Raw genomic sequence first — 5,271 nt, 5'->3', positions numbered from 1 at the left:
GCCACTGAATTATTAGATGTTGCATTATCCAATGTGATCCCAAATACCTTATCCTCAATGTTCCATTCTTGAATGCATTTGACAGATGTTATGGGGCGTGCTGGGAACAACGACATGGATGTTGCAACTAGTGGGACTACATGTTTCAAGCAACAATGGCGAATAATACGATTAGGGAGATGATGTGCTGCGAGTGACGAGGCGGATGTTGTGACCATTGAGACGAAATGCTGAAACTAGCAACGATGGACGCTGCGACCGGTGGAACAATGTGCTGCAAGCGGTAGAGCGACATGTTGCAAGGGCCGTCGTGACAAGGGCGGATGTTGTGACCGTTGAGATGACATGCTACAAATGGCAATGACGGACGCTGCCACCAGTAGGACGATGTGCTGCAAGACTGTGTCTCATCTATTGACTCAATCAAACATAAAAGAGAAAACAAAATCCTCATGAATCTCCACATAAAATCATCGGCATCGGAGTTAGATGAGACAACATAGTGCATCTAATAATCCGAGATGATTAACTCCACCGAGGCCCTGAGCTCATGCACCACTTGGTGCAAGATTACAGTGCCGTTCAAAATGTTGCCGCCTTGGATAAATATCGACTGCTTCAGATGAATCACCCTTTGAGCAAGCGGGGAAAGGTTGTTGGTGTATGCTTGAACACAAATTTGAAAGTTGGCATGAGCCACCAACGATGCAAAAAGATTTTGGTGTACGAGAGCGAATGATTGTTCATTAATTATCCTTACATAAACCAGATCACAAAACGAATCAATTTTGTGGATTTCTAGCAGAAAGAACTACGTAGTACTATAGTAGCTAGAGCAGGGGATTGAGCACTTGCCCTGCAAAAAGCAGAAGAGTCAATTGCACCATTGGTGCTAAAACTTGACATAAATAGTCACTTTAGTGCCGGAACTTGTGGTGTACATATAAGTGGTTCAAGAACTTGACTTGACTGTGTAAATACGGTGTTGTATACTCCTGCAGCTCTGACTTGGCGTTCCAGCATGGCAAGGAGCCCACTTTCATAGGCTGAAAGGGTAGGGCTGGGCGTGTGGCCTTTTTATTTTGCAAAAAGCCCCTGATATATTTTTTATCTCAGAAAAAAGTACAGAAAATAAAATGGTCCGCCAGAGGTTTGAACATGTGACCTGCGGAGTTCCTGAACAATTTTAATCCCAAAAATCAGTGCATTATTTTGCGGAAAAAATCAGTGCATTTTTTAGTCCCAAAAATCAGTGCATGATCGGTCATTCAAACCAGGAACCTAATCAGGTAAATAAGTGCCCGGGCATTGCACCACAACTGACAAGGCAACTTATTTTGATGTAAATTACAATTTATGAATATAACACACCGCGATCGTGTGACTAAACTGAATTGCATTCAGCGCAACCATTTTCAACATTTTAATTTTTCACATTTTTTAAATTTTGTAAAAAATATGTAAACTATAATCATGCGTTATAAATAATATACATATAAATAAAATAAACTACATTGAAAATGTTCATATAAATAGAAACATATCCAGGTACTAATTTAACAAAAATCCATATAATTAAATTTTATGACTATAACACAAAACGATCGTGTGGCTAAACTGAATTGTAGTCAGTGTGGACAATTGCAACGTTTTAGTTTTTTGCATTTTAATTTTTTGTAAATTATAATGATGTGTTATAAATAATATATATACAAAGAAAACAAATTACATTATAGAAGTTCATATAACATCAAAACATGTCCCCGCACTAAATTTAACAACCATATAATTAACTTATGAATTTAAAAAAACTATGATTTAAAACGTGTTCACATTTTAAGAAAATAGTAAATTACTTCTAGAATTTTTATATTTAAATAAATTCATATATATGTTAATTGTTTCCTGATTTCAATATCATATTCATGTAGTATATAAAAGTGATCATGGTTTAAGGAAATTTTAGGTTGTTTAAAAGAGTTCAGGTGTTTAATAAATTTTATGTGTTTTCTAATTTTTTACATATTTTGTAACTAAAATTAAATATAAAATATGTATGAAAAATAAATAGGAGCCTAGTGTGCCATCGGATTGCAGATTCTGATGTGCACTATTCAAATCATATAAGCGTATTTTGTAATTCATTAGTATTTTAAATTGTATGAATATGTTTTAAAATAACACATTAATTCTATTTAAAATGACATGAACCTTTTGAATTATGCATAGTGTAATTATACTTTTTAAACAAGAGATGTCTTGTGTTGGGTATGCCTGGGTATTTAACTTGTTATATTTTGCTTATGGGATTAAAGTTCTTAATTTATATTGTTCAGCCTAAAGTATATAAAGCTTATATATCTTACTGTGTTGTCAAATCTGACTCTGTGTGCTGGATAGCCAACCGCACGGGTAACCTGTAGGTCGTGAGTTTGAATCTGAGGAGTAGCATTTTTCTTTTATGTACAATTTCTCTAGAGCAACTTTTTCGTGAGAGAGAAAAAATTATCAAGTGGCTTTTCGCAAAAAGGCAGACCACACGCCCTGCCCTCTCCTTCTTCTCACTGACAGCGGGCCTCACGCCTAGCTGACACACCTAGTCAACGCAGAGGCGTATATAACACCGTATTTACACCGTCAAGCCAAGTTTTTAAACTATTTACATGTATACCACAAGTTCTAGCACTAAAGTGATTATTCGTGCCAAGTTCTAGCACCTGTGGTGTAATTGACTCAAAGCAGAATGCCGCTCCTGTCCTCCCTGATGAGGAACAGGAACGGATGATCCGCCGCGAAGTCCACGCGAGCCGGTTCCTCTCGGTACAGAGAAAACCCAACATCACAGTCTTTCTCAAAAAAAAAAAAAACATCACAGTCAGCTTCAGTGGCCGCAGCGGCCATGGTTCCATCCTCGTCCACCTCCACGACGCACTCGTGGAGCACATTCTGCACCTTTAGAGGCTCCGCCAACTCAATCATCTCCGACCAGTCGTGCGTGAAGCGGAACGGCAGCTCCAGGCCAAGACCTTGCAGCACATCCCCCGCGTCCATCTTTGATGACACCTTGAACTTTGGGATCGTGAGGTTCCCCACCTCGACGCCTCGTGCCGCCGGGACGCTGCGGGCCACGAACACGGCAGTGCCGGAGGAGCTGATCTCGCGCAGCACGGCCTGCAGGCCGTCGCGCTCGTCGGGGAGGTAGATGTGCATGCTGAACCGGTGGTTGCCGCCGCCGCCATCGCCTTTGCTCTCGTAGTCGTAGTGTAGCTGCAGGACTTTGAAGCCGGGATGGCAGCTGATGCACTGGTCGTTGGTGCTCGTCATGAACGGCACGTGCACACGGCTCTCGTCGGCGTCGGCAAAGAAGAAGTCGCCGTCCTGGGTGTACTCAGGGTCGAACGGGTCTAGCCATCTGCCCCTCATGTAGAGCGCATTGCCGATGACAAGGGCCGTCAAAGTGGCGTTGAGGTGGCCTTCTGGCATGAGGTCTTTGATGAAGCCGCCCGTCTTGTCCTCGAACCAGCGGTTGATCTCAACCCTCGCCTCTTCCACCTTAGGTTGATTAATTAATTGCACGCAAGAAATTAAAAATACAGACAATATATAGCACTCGTACGGATAATAATCAGGTAAGTAGAGAATTGCGTACGTACATTCTCTCTGAATGGCATGGCTCGCACCGCGGCCTTGAACTTGGAGGCGACCTTGTCCGCGAAGGCGGGCCTCAGCCGGAGCGACGCGTCCACCCAAACGCCTACTGCGCACCGGATTTGGGCTCCACGCCATCGGCCATCCCGAATACAAGGGTGGTCACCTCCGAGGCGAGGGCCGCAAGCGCAGCGCCGCCGGAGAGGCCCAGGAAGGAGACGATCTGGTCGAGGGTGTCGCCCGTGGCACCGGCAGCGAGAAGGACGAGCACGGAGTGGATAGACAGCGGGGAGATGGCCAGGTTGCGTTTCTCGCCGTCGCCGCTGAGTTGAAGCAGGAGCCGCGTGGAGAGGGCGGCCAGGTCCCTGATGGCTCCGGCGAGGTCCTCCATCTCCATGGAACGGTGCGGCGTAGGGCGGTAGGGGTGGGTGTCTCGGTGGGTGAGGCAGTGGCGAGGTGTATCGTAACTAGGAAGGGAGTTGGGGTTTTATAATTCAAATTCCTTCCTCACGAAGTTCCAGGGTTTTACGTATTTATTGCCGGGAATGATATTACTGTACTTCGCCCTGAAGTTTTCTAGTATAAATGGATTTTTATTTTCTTTATCAGAAAATATACAATGCGTATTATACAGTAACACGACATGTCACTGATCTTCTTGTAAACTTTGAAGCGTTCCTACTCCTCATAAGGAGCCGCGTGATCTTTATTTATATGCGACAGGAAGAGCCCCTGTTTGTGGCGTACAAGTTGAGGCCAATCGCTAGGATAAAGCGGTACATATAAAGAACAAGAGGAATAGGAGAGGAAATAGAGATAAAGGGAGTTTGAGATTACAACGTAGCCATGAACTTGCTGCTTATGGTCGTAGTACTGTTGGAATTTTGCTAGTAGGCCTTTAGCCCAAAGCCCAACTAAAATTCTGAAATTTTCTTGGCCCATTCATGCACACATGTGAGTGAAGTGAGTGAGGCTAAAGTTTAGTCCCATCCCGGAAGTTGAGAGAGAGTTGCACCTCTTTAGAAGGTGAGCTCTTCTACCACTTGTATGAGCATGAGAAGAGGAGACCTACCTCACCTCGCCTCGCCTCGCCTCAGACTATTTCAGAAGCCTATGCATCTCCTGATGCTGACTACTGAAAGGAAGTTGTACGTAGCGAGATGGATTTCATCTTAGCTAACGGTACCTGGGAGATCACTGACTGTAAAAAGTACAAGGCACGGCTTGTGGCCAAGGGTTATACCCAGAAAGAAGGTGAAGACTTCTTTGATACTTACCCACCCGTGGCTAGACTGACCACAATTCGGGTGCTACTATCACTGGCTGCCTCACATGGTCTTCTCGTTCATCAAATGGATGTTAAGACGGCTTTCCTCAATGGAGAGTTGAAGGAGGAAATTTACATGGATCAGCCAGATGGTTTTGTAGTACCTGGTCAGGAAGGAAAGGTGTGCAAGTTATTAAAGTCTTTATATGGCCTTAAACAAGCTCCTAAGGAGTGCCATGAGAAGTTGGTCAGGAAGGAAAGGTGTGCAAGTTATTAAAGTCTTTATATGGCCTTAAACAAGCTCCTAAGGAGTGGCATGAGAAGTTCGAAAGAACATTAACTGCTGCCGGCTTTGT

The 5,271-nt window shown here is 43.9% G+C and overlaps 1 pseudogene; it reads right to left on the bottom strand.

The window, feature by feature from the left end:
- Positions 1-2,583: 2,583 nt before the first annotated feature.
- LOC123186303 (serpin-Z1-like) lies at positions 2,584-4,039 on the bottom strand (annotated as a pseudogene).
- Between the last annotated feature and the right edge of the window lie 1,232 nt (positions 4,040-5,271).

This window comes from Triticum aestivum, chromosome 2A (assembly GCF_018294505.1).
Source record: "Triticum aestivum cultivar Chinese Spring chromosome 2A, IWGSC CS RefSeq v2.1, whole genome shotgun sequence".
In the NCBI taxonomy this organism is placed as follows: Eukaryota; Viridiplantae; Streptophyta; class Magnoliopsida; order Poales; family Poaceae; genus Triticum; species Triticum aestivum.
Note: the sequence above shows the minus strand (reverse complement) of the source record. Positions and strands in the feature narration are given on the sequence as shown.